The sequence below is a fragment of the Ornithorhynchus anatinus genome, chromosome 13 (genome assembly GCF_004115215.2).
Source record: "Ornithorhynchus anatinus isolate Pmale09 chromosome 13, mOrnAna1.pri.v4, whole genome shotgun sequence".
NCBI classification, from domain to species: Eukaryota; Metazoa; Chordata; class Mammalia; order Monotremata; family Ornithorhynchidae; genus Ornithorhynchus; species Ornithorhynchus anatinus.
Genome location: NC_041740.1, coordinates 32,026,401 through 32,038,675, shown reverse-complemented (window position 1 = coordinate 32,038,675; position 12,275 = coordinate 32,026,401). Strand labels below are relative to the sequence as shown.

The 12,275-nt window shown below is 43.5% G+C and overlaps 1 non-coding gene across 1 annotated transcript; it reads left to right on the top strand.

Moving 5' to 3' along the window:
* Positions 1-10,551: 10,551 nt before the first annotated feature.
* On the top strand, positions 10,552-10,689 carry LOC114816303. Its single transcript, XR_003764066.1, has one exon. It is a non-coding gene; the product is annotated as a small nucleolar RNA SNORA7 (small nucleolar RNA).
* The last annotated feature ends 1,586 nt before the right edge of the window (positions 10,690-12,275 follow it).

Sequence of the window (12,275 nt, the reverse complement as noted above, 5' to 3'; positions counted from 1 at the left end):
CAGTAAGTGCTCAAATACCATTGATTGATATACATGCACCTTCATCCTTTCATCATCAACTGAACACTCTATGCTCTTCACACATGACCACAGCAGGACCTAGTGGAAAAAGCACAGGACTAGAAATCAGGAGACCTGACTTCTTCTAATCCCACTTGCACCACTTGGCTGCTGTGTGACAGTGGGCAAGTCATTTAAGTTATCTGAGCCTTGGATACCCCATTTGTAAAGTGGGGATTAAATACCTGTTTTCCTCCCTCCCTCAGACTGTGAGCCCCTGTCTCAGCTGACAAGTGTAAGCCCCTCAGCACTTGGTACACAGAAAGCATTTACTACCACAGTTCTCGTCATCATCAACCCCAATGCCTAAAATACAGACTCCAGCCTTGCTTCCTACCAAGGTTCTTTCTCACAAGTCCATTTGTAACTTTCTCATATTCAAGTTTCACTCTTGCCAGGCCATCAAGCCCCATCACACTAACTGTGCCTCTCGGTCATTATTTTACTTTACATTTCCACAGTCTGTTCCCACCAAAGGACAGAGGTTGGTCTCTTTCAGCACTCACCCCGGGAAAGGAAATCGGAAACAGGCAAGAATTTGACATGTCCAAGTCAGACTAGGGCTCCTTCTCAACGGCAGGCCTTGGTCCCCAGGCTGCAGGGAAAACAGGAGGCTCTTGCTCTTATATTTAAATTTAATCAAACCGAAACATTACCCTGCATGTCAACAGTTCAAGATAAATTGATGGATTCTAGTTTAACTGTTTAGCTGTGCCAGTGGTAATATGTTCAATCATGCATTAAATTAAAAATGACACTTGGAACTATGTATATCACGGACGCCAGTACTGTGACTCAAATAGAGAAGCGCTTTAAAATGCTGTCTGGAGGAGGATTACTGCAGAAGAAGCATGAATCTCATTACTCCAGACGGCACTGAACACATTTGCAAAGCTCCATTTAAATGCATTTTTGATGGTAGCAGGATGGCTATCTGGCTGGCCAAACATTTCTATTTATTTTTCATCACTGTAAGCCCAGCTGCTGCTGCAGTTAAGAGTTTGTCTCTGCACTGATGCCCCCAAGCTTCCACTGCACAGTCCCGTTCCCCTCTCCCAGGTAGCCACTGCATGCCAATGACAGAGTTTGCTGTAGAGACTTGCCAAATTTTCCTGAATTTTGCTACTGATCCCATCCCTACCTTCATTTTGCGAGTTTCCGTAGGCACCTCGGCATCCCTTCCCAATAGCTTCAAGTTCTTCCGGCTTTTCCACTATAACAATCCCCAAACCAAATCATATCTGCAGTACTGAGTGCTTACTCTGTGCTGAGCACTGTACTAAACTCATCAGTGTCCATCCCTACCACCTGGAAAGTCTACCTTCAGCTATGGGATAATAATGATGCTGGTATTTGTTAAGCGCTTACTATGTGCCGAGCACTGTTCTAAGCGCTGGGGTAGACACAGGGGAAGCAGGATGTCCCACGTGGGGCTCACAGTCTTAATCCCCATTTTACAGATGAGGTAACTGAGGCACAGAGAAGTTAAGTGACTTGCCCACAGTCACACAGCTGACAAGTGGCAGAGCTGGGATTCGAACTCATGACCTCTGACTCCAAAGCCCGTGCTCTTTCCACTGAGCCACGCTGGTTCTTTAGATAACGCAGTATCAAACATCTCCCTCAAGAAGCTGTCAATTTCATCCATTTTAGGGGGAAAGAAAGCACAGCCTATGCTCAGTCCGGAGAGTATAATAATTGTGGCATTTTTTTAAGCTATCATTATGTGCCAGGCACTATACTAAGCCCTCGGGAAGGTACAATATAATGTCATACTCCAGCCCCCTCTCACGTGGGGCACATAGTCCGAAAGGGGGGGAGAACAGGTAATTAACCCCAATTTTACAAATGAGGAAAGAGGTACAGAGAAGTTAGGTGGCTTGCCCAAAGGATGCACAATAGTAAAGTGATTTCATTACACAATTTGGATATGACTCGATGGAAGCATTAGGAAACATTCTTCCCATAACATGAGTATGTCATGGTATCACAGCCCCTTTTCAGCTGTGTGACTTTGGGCAAGTCACTTCAATTCCCTGTGCCTGTTACCTCATCTGCAAAATGAGGATGAAGACTGTGAGACCCACGTGGGACAACCTGATAACCTTGGATTTACCCCAGTGTTTAGAACAGTGCTTGGCACATAGTAAGCACTTAAAAAATGCCATTATTATTATTATTACTCTGTTAGGCTGCAAACGGGACCGATTTACAAGTCACCCCTTTCCTCATCCTTTTATCATTAAAAAAAAAAAGGAGCGGCCCACTGACCCAATCAGCATCATCAAAGGTATTTAACTGAGCGTTTACTGTGTGCAGAACCCTGGACTATGCGGTTGGGAGAGCTGGGAGTCATGTTCCCTGTCCCCAAACAGAGAATAAAAGTCAGGAGGAGAAATCCATGAGTCGTATTTATTTAGCGTTTACTGCGTGCAGAGCACTGTACTAAGCGTTTGAAAGAGTACCATGAGCGAGTTGGTAGACGCGTTCTTTGCCCACAACGAGTTTACAGCTTTAGTGGGGGAGGAAGACACTAACACAAATAAAATTAAGGATACGTATCTAAGAGGAAGGAGAGAAGTGCCTAGACAAGCTTGCATCTGAAAAATCACCCCTTAAGCGAGAAAGAGTTGGTTTCCCTTACCTTTGAACCTTAGATTTGGAAATTCAGTTCCCTCTCCCCGTGGCGACTGAGAGATTCCTGGTTTCCTGTCTGCCCTAGGGGCAGGCGTTCCTACTAATTGCTATCAGCTGATCAAGAGGAAAAAGAGGCTCGCCCTTTTTTTTTCCCCTTCACCTTAATCACGTTGAAATTGATTTCCCCAATGCATCCCCGTTAATCTGGAAATTTGGATGTTTGAACTCTATGTAGGGAAAGCAGGGGTGTCCCTTGCCTGTACTTTAAAAAAAACCCCAAAAACCCATTAGGGTGTCTCTTTATTCCCCAAGGAAAGAAAAACTGAGGCTTCGCACAGCTGGAGAGCAGACTAATTCTGCAGCCGGGAAGACACCTGCTGTAGCCAGTGGCTGGCCAGCCACTGAAGAGGAAGGGCTGGGGAATGTTAAAGTGGAAGTTAGTTTCTTAAACCTTCTCTATGGAGCCTGTTCCGATGAACAGCTACCGGATTGTTGGACTGAAAAATTCTCGTATGTGCAGCTTTCAGAATAAACTCAGTTTGAATTTCAATGCATTGTCTTCCTTTAGAAATCAAATTATTTTCATACCTATTCTTTGATTTTTTAAAATCTTATTAATCCTGAACAAGGATTATTATTGTGCCTGTACATCTGGGGAAACTATGACCCAAAATAACTGTGTACGGTGGGGGAACTCAGGTCACCTGATTTCTAGGCCAGTTATCTTTCCATTAGACAAGGCAGCATAGTGTAAATTATTACTATTAATAATAATAATAATACTATTTAAGCACATATGTGCCAAGCAAGTTGGACACAGTCTCTATCCTTCAAACAGGTCACTTTATCCTCCTCCATCTGCTTCTCAATTTGTTGGGAGATTCAATTGGAGAAGTTTGTTGTTTTTTTAATAAATTGTTGGCAGTAAAATTACAAGTATTAGTGTTGGCTTCATTATTCATGGTACAGAAGCAGGAGTTTGTTCCAAAGAAACAGAGATGGTTTTGAGTTTGGCTGAAGATATCAGAGAAATCCTGAATAGAGGGCCATTTATGTATTATAAATTACTTGTATTGGTGTTTGCCTCTCCCACTACACTGTAAGCTCACCATGGGCAGGGAATGCGTCTGTCAACTCTGTTGCGTTGCCGTCTCCCAAGCACTTAGTGCTCCCACTCAGTAAGTGCTGAATAAATGCCAATGATGATGACAGACCATATAAATTCCAGACAGGAGAAACTCATGATGTCACATACCTTACTCTAGGCATGCAGGGTATTGTGGTGAGGTCATAGAATGAAGTCCGAGTTTGGCTGATCCAACAGTGTTTTTGGAGAGGTGGAGGGAGAGAAAGGTGGCAGGACTCTTAACCCCGCTTACTCCCCTTGCTCCAGAACAATGACATTCCCCTTCCAGCTCTGTATGAACTTGCATTCCACATCAGAACAGCAGACGTTGGCTGCAGGAGCTCCAGAAGCATGGTCTAATGGGAAGGACTGGTCCTAAAAGCCACAAGACCCAGATTCCCACTGGCTAACTGTACGACCTCTCTGAGCCTCAGTTTTCTCTACTGCAAAATTAGTGGGAAAATACCTTTTCTCTCTCCCTCTTTAACTATGAATCCCATGTGGCCCCAGAACTGTAGAGAAAAGATTATTTTGAATCTTCCCCAGTGCTGCGGTCAGTGCTTGGTACTTAGAACTTAATAATGCCATCATTATTAATTTTTCAAAAGACATAAATAGGAGCCAGTCAGAACTGGTCAGGGGGAAACTGAACTTTGGGGTATAAAGCCAGAAGGATGGGCAATCCATCCCTGAAACACCACCCTCCCAAAGCACTGGCCAACTCTCCCTCTCTGGGGCACCAGGAAAGGTCAGAGGGGACTGAGGCATGGATGAGGACTCAACAGTCAAGGCTTAGTTTCTCAGCCTGGCCTGGATTGGACCACTGACCGCTCATTAATCATTCCTTGTAAGAAACAAATGGTATTCTAATTGGCTCCTCCAGCCTTCTGGCCTCATAAGGGACAGCCAAGCCCACCTGGCCCAAGCCTGCGGGGAGGCCGATGAAAGTCGATAGAAATTGGGTTGGTTCATTAACACCAATCGACAGAAACCGGCAGTGGCTGGTTCTGAGGCTAGCAGGGCTGTCCTGAAATAACACCTTGAGTTCAGGCAGTTCTTCCGGAGGCCAGATTTTGTTTTCTTTTCCACAGAGCTCCCTTTTAGACAATTTTGGCATTTGGAGGGTGAGGGGAGGGAATTTTTTTGTTTTGTTTTAATGCTCAGTAACTCGATCTCATAACGTATCAAAATCTTGGGGGCCCCTGGGTCCATCACTGACCTCTCCATAGAGCTCAAATGGAGTTTTGTTCTAGGAGTTTTTAGGGCTCTGTTTGCTGCAATTATGCAGTTGGTGCTTTTTACAGACCCATTTGGGTGGAGAGGCTGTTTAGAAAGAATGTAACTTTCTTGTAACATCCTGCAACTTTCTCCTAAACCATTCCACCTATTAGTGAAAAGACGGGTCATGTAGCATTCTAGATCAAGCAGTTTAAAACGTATTTAGTCCAAAGTACACACAAAAATTTTAATAGATGAATTAAATCCAATTCTGTTCTCTTGTAGAACAGAAGCAGGAATAGCAGGTGAAGCAGCATGGCCTAGTGGCTAGACCATGGGTCTGCGAATCAGAAGGACTTGGGTTCTAATCCCTGCTGCTCACTTGTCTGCTGTGTGACCTTGGGAAAGTCACTTAACTTCTCTGGGCCTCAGTTACCTCATCTGTAAAATGGCAATTAAGACTGTGAGACCCATGTGGGATATAGGTCTGTGTCCAATCCGATTAGCTTTAATCTACCCATCTACATAGTACCGTGCCTGGCATATAGTAAGCACTTAAATACAATTTTAAAAATATGAGTTCAACAGAAGAAAAATCAAGAAAGTGCCTTACAAATGCATGTCACATTTATTTAGTAAACAGATACTAAGGCAAATTCAAGAAAAAGACCACAATGATCTAATGAAACTTTATGTGCTTTCTCCTTTCATGAGATGACCAGGCTTTTTTCATGGAGAAATTAAACCCATTTTTTCTATTACTCTGTAAACTCCTAGAGGCCAGGGAACGTGACTTATGCTTTGGATGAATTCTCCAAAGGCCTTAGTATAGTGCTCTGCACACAATTATAATAATTGTATTTGGCAAGAACTTACTGTGGGTCAACAACTGTACAAGAACTGGGGTCTATACTAAATAATCGGGTTGGATCCAGGTCCTGTCCCACAATAGGACAGGGAGAGGGAGAGCAGATATTACATCCCCATTTTACAAATGAGAAAACTGAGATGCAGAGAAGTTGTGACTTCCCTAAGGTCACACAGCAGGCAAGTGACAGAGTCAGAATTAGAACCCAGGTCCTTCTGACTTCCAGACCCGTGGCCTAGCCACTGGGCCATGCTGCTTTTCCTGCTATTCCTCCTGCTCTTCTACAGGAGAACTCAGTTTCAATAGCAATACGTACTCCGTGAGTTTTCAGTAACAAAGGTTATCTACCCAAACCTCTTTGACTTGGATTTAATTCATCTATTAAAATGTGTTGTGTGTGTGCTTTGAACTAAATACCCAGGCCCGTTCTCTTCCACTAGGCCACACTGCTTCCCCATCATGGTCATTTAATAATTACAATTGAAGATGATGATGTTGTAACTGCCTTCATCATGACTGCTTGTGCAAGCAAAGCTCCTGGGTAAAAAAATTCACCTGACATTAGGGATACAGATCTTTGGTTGGGTTAACACCAATCTGAGTGCTGTGCATTCCAAAGGAGAGGGGGATCAATGAGCCTTTCACCCCATTCCCTTAAGATGTCCTCCAACTATTGTACTCCAGGGAAGGGGACAAGACATTTTTGCACCATAAATAGGATTTATGGAATGTCTACTTTGGACTGAGCTTTTGCACTAGATGTCCCAGAGGGAAAAATATGAAACATTGCCAGCACTTTAGGTAAGAATTACCCAGAATCCACCACTCACCTCCTGCCATGCTAAAAAAAATTCCTCAGGAAGTTTCACATTGCTAGTGAGGCAGATTACAATCTACTGAATAGGACAGAGGGGTAGATACCTCAAAATTAGCACTTCAACAGAAACCTAAAAAAGGTTCTGGCAATCACTGCAATTTATAAAAAAAATCTCCATTTACTTAGGTGATTATGTACAAGTGGGTCTCCTGCTGCACCTTCCAGTTGATTTTGCCAGCACTTTCTATACCTCTTAAAGATGTGTGTGTCCTCGGTGGTCTAGTAGAAAGAGCATGAGTCTGGGAATCAGAGGACATGGATCCTAATCCTGGCTCCGCCACTTACCTGCTTTATAACCCTTTGTAACTCACAACTCTTCTGCAAAATGGGGACTAAATACCTGTTATCCCTCCTACTTAGAATGTGAGCCTCATGTGGGACTTGATTATCCTATATCTACCAACGCTTATATCTTGTACATCCAGCATGTATTTAATACAGTGTTTGACACATATTAAGCACTGAAGAAATACCACAATTACTACTATTGTCGTTGTTATTAATAATAATATTATTAACATGGGGAGAGTTCACTGGAGCAAAGTTTTGAATCGAGGTGACGGAACCACTATGACCTTTTGCAGAAGGGGAGTTACTTAATCTGATCCACATTTTTCAGAAGGGAAACGCATACTGCCATCGATGGAAATTTAAATATATAGGCGATTGACATCATAGGTATGTTCAAACCCAGTGATTTTCACAAAAAACTCACCAATTACTTGCACAAATTCAGTTGCCCTAGGGATGCCACCTCATTTGTGAGTGTCCACCAGCTGTGCAACATTGTCATTTGACTTAATTATTTGATTGATGAATGGTCGATGTTATCGATTGACCAGTTGCCCATAAACTCTTCCACTTAATAAAAACAGCGGCCTGTTAGGTCTCAAGTTCAATAAACAAGCCCAGTTGGGGAACGGAAATCATGGGGGCAGCCAATCAAAGTGGAGGGGACTCCCACGGCTCTCTGACAAATCTGCCAAAGAGGGATTTTTTTTTTTTACCTTGGATCTATAGCTGGATTGTCTGATTTTGCATAAAGTAATTACCGTGAGATTGAACATAATTAACTGCCTCCAGGCATTGATGAAGATTTGAAAATTCTAGCTGCCTTGAAGATGAATTTACCAAGTGCACACACTGATGTATTTTCACTTGTGCAAGTCTATTGGTAAGAATGCAATAAGCTGAAGAGCTATTCAACATTCCATGCCATTTGCCACTTTACAAACTAATTCACTTGTTTCCATGGATTTAGAGCCCAAAAATAAAAAAAGAATGGTAAATGTCTCCAACCCCATGGAGAGGAGAGTTTGTTTATGACCCAATTAGAAAGATTCAGAGCCAACTGAAGAAGTTCTATTTACGATGCTGATTACAATTATCGCTTAGTGTTTATGTGGCTTGGACTTCCATTAAAGTCAGTAAGAGGTCCTGGTTCTATCAGGAAAGTGACACTGCACTCAAGGCAGAATAAAGAGGTTTCAGAACCATCGGTGGTTTCTGCACTCCCTCGCTGCCAACCCCTCACCTACGTCCTCCCTTTAGCCTGGAACTCCCTCTCCCTTCATAAGTGACAGACCACAACTCTCCCCATCTTCAAAGCCTTACTAAAATCAGATCTCTTCCAAGTGGTCTTCCCCAACTAACCCCTCATTTCCCTGACTCCCTCTGCCTTCTGCGTCACCTATGAAATTGGATTTGTACCCTTTAACCACTTGATATACATCCCACCCTTGGCCAACAATCAATCAGGGTATCGGTTGAGCACTTGCTGTGTGCAGAGCACTACACTAAGAGCTTGGGATATACAACAGAGTTGGTATGCATGTTCCCTGCCCGCAAGGAGCTGACAGTCTGCCAAGGTGGTTGTTTGTTGAGCTGCCATATTTGTTGCTTGCAGCACTTGGTCCAGTTTTCATTTATCCTCCTTGTCTCACAATCCTTACAGAGCTTCTGGTCCCACAGATGGCTCCTTGCTTACTTTTCCTTGTGATATATTTTTTATAGTATATGTTAAGTGAATAAAATGGACCTGCATGGACAAGAGAATTTCCGACAGGAACTCAGGGGACTCACCAGACAGTCAGAGGGTGAGAATCCATGCACGTTCAGTCTTGCCAGAACTCTAACTGGAGGCATCATCCTTGGTGTTGACTGGGCACTTCCTGGGCACAGATTATTATTATTTATGATATTTGTTAAGCATTTATTATGTGGCAGGCACTGTACTAAGTGCTGGGATAGATACAAGTTAATCAGGTTGGACACAGATCCTGTCCCACACTGGGCTCACAGTCTTAATCCCCATTTTACAGATGAGGTAACTGAGGCCCGGAGAAGTAAAGCGACTTGCCTGAAGTCACACAGCAGAGAAGGGGTGGAGCTAGCATTAGACCCCAAGTCCTTTTGATTCCCAGGCCCGGGTTCTCTCTCCATTAGGCCACACTGCTTCTTTCCTGTTGGCTGTGCACCTGGCTGACCTATCTAGCTCTTAGTTTTCGGCTAGGATATTGCATGGTCTGAGGCATTGACACTGTTTGTCACTATGTTCAAAAAGAAGCAGCAAGGTCAAATGTAAAATGAATGGGCCTAGGAGTCTGAGGGCCTGGATTCTGATCCCAGCTCTGCCAATTATTTGCTGTGTGACCTTGGGAAAGTCACTTAATGCTTCTGGGCCTCAGTTTCCTCAACTGTAATAGGGGGATTACAGTTCTCCCTTCTACTTAGACTATAAACCTCACTTAGTCTGTAAGCCCGATGCAGGACAGGGACTGTGCCCAACCTAATTAACCTGTACCTACCCCAATGATTAGAACAGTGTTTGACTTAGAGTAAGTGCTTGACAAATACCAAAAAGAAGAAAAAAAATAAGAAAGTGAGATCATTTCTTTAAACTTTCTATGGTTGTACATAGGTCTGTCAGACAGGATCTTGGATCACATACACAGTTCTTGTGACTGAGTACAAGTCTTAACCTACTGTTGGTTGAACATTCGCTGAAATAAAATCACCCTCTCATTCATATTTAATGAAATCCATGCACATTCAGCAATGCCGGGGAAAATCCTTATTGATTGTTTTGCTACGATCTTTCCATTAGAGTTCATTGAAACTGGAGCAGTAAAGAAGACATTTTTAAAACAATTATACCTGGTGAACCGAAGCACTGCACATCATTAAAGGCATCCAACATGCACCAAAATGTGACACCGCACTAAATATGCCATTGTGACTTGCTTTGGGCCATAAATATAAGCACACGGAGCAGTATCAACTTATCTGTCATGAATTCTGCTTGGATAATTCCTGTTTACACCATTTGTTTCCAAGTTTAATCTCACTCGTATTCGCTTCTGAGTCCAGGGGGACTTGTCTGAATGGCCCTAATAGGGTTTTCAATGCTTCTTTAATAGTGGTTAGTGGTTTTAAGGGTATGTTGCCTGAATCAGAGAGGAAGGCCTTTAATTCCTCCTCTAATTAACATATTTAAACAGTCACCAGTAACGTCTCTCTCTCTCTCTCTCACTCACTCTCCTCTGGAGCAACCAGTTGGTACGATACACTATCCTAGGCACTTAGGAAGTAAAGAATAACCAAGTAAAATATTCCATGCCCACAAGGAGCTTGCATTCTAATTGAGGAAACAAACGAAAAATATTAACAATTAGACTATTTGAGTCCCTCTAGGCTGTAAACTCATTGTGGGCAGAGAATATGTATGCTACCTCTCTTGTACTGTACTAGCCCACGTGCTTAGTGCTCCTCTCAGAATTGCCCTTGGAGAGTTTCCAGTATTCTACCAGCCTCAGCTATGGGAGGGAAAGTCAAGCAGAGGCATACCCATTCCATTCCAAGCTTGGGCAGTGGCTAGTGAGTGGAAGGCAATCTGCTACAAGTCAAAACTCACCTGTGCTGGGCTGCAGCGGCATGGGAGAGAGTTGAAGGTGGAGACTCAAGTTCATTGCATGGAAGAAGGCATGGTAAACCACTTCTGTATTTTTTTTACCAAGAAAACTCTATGGATACACTACCAGAATGATTGCATATGGAGGTGGGGCATTCTGGGAGAGATGCATCCATGGAGTCACTATGGGCCAGAAATGACTCAACAACTTAAGACTAGAAGGCTTAGTACAGTGTTTTGCACGTACGTGCTCAAGATACCACTGATTGACTGATAGAATGGTCTTCTTTTTGCTGCTTCCACCTGGGTGTCTTACTATTCCTAGCAAAGTGTTGAGAAAGGACACAACAGGAATAATCATCCTTTGGTTTTTTTTATAGTATTTGTTCAAAGCACTTTTACATTAAAATTGATTGGGTGATTTAATTATCTCAATTTTTTTTTGCTGAGTAGAGAGAAGCAAGCATTATTTTTGCCATTTTACAGATGAGGAAAAAGTTCAGAGAGGTTTAGTAATTTTCCCAAGGTCACACAGCAGGTCAGAGGCAGAGCTGAGGCTAGGATCCTCCTGACTTTTCACTAGAGCATGTTGCTTCCCTACTATAGACTGTAACTGCAAGCTCCTTGACAGCAGAGAACATGTGTACTTTCCCAAGCACTTAGTATAGTGATCTGTACACAGTAAATGCTCAATAAATACGACTGATTGATTAATAGTCTGGGGCCTGTCAGCTTTTTGTAACAGGGTAGGGAGGGTGAGGGGGGAGAGGAAAGTGTAGGGGAATGCTGGGAGAACAGAGACTGTTTCATCCCAGATGGAATCCAAGCCCCAGAGTAGTGGATACTGAAATTGCCACCCAGGTGGGCAAAGCTAGGCCCATAATGGACCTCACAGAAGAGCATTCCAGGCTGAAGCAGTTTTTTTTTGTTTTTATTTTTTTCATTGGTGCTTTTTAAGCACTTATGTGGCAGACACTGTATTATCCACTGGGGTAGATACAAGATAATCAGTTTGGACACAGTCCCTATCCCACACAGGGCTCACAGTCTTAATCCCCATTTTACAGATCGGGTAACTGGGGCCCAGAGAAGTTAAGTGACTTGTCCAAGGTCATACATGACAAGTTGTGGAACCTGGATTAGAATCCAGGTCCTCTAACTCTTAAGCCCATGCCCTTTCCACTAGGGTATGTTGCTTCTCTTCTACCCTCCCTACAGCCTGGCCTGGTTTGGGATCCATTTACACCTGCAGGGCTCCACTGGAGCCAACGTGAGAGATCAGGGCTCATTCTGTGAATGGCCTTCACCAGCCTACCCTACCTAGCCCCATCCGGCTAGCTGGCAGCCTGGGCACACGGGGATTCTGTCTTCTGAATTCAGTATAAACCCCTCCGCCGCTGTAAACCCAACATTGCCTGTCTGAGGGGAACAACTGCCAATGAACCTAGGGTTTACATGCCAGGACCAAACAGATCCCATAACCTCTGAAAGGTCTCCCACATTCTACTGCTTTCCTCACCCTCCTCATCTCCACAGCGGAAATTAATGGCCTGAGTTTGAGACAGTGGGTGACTCTCTG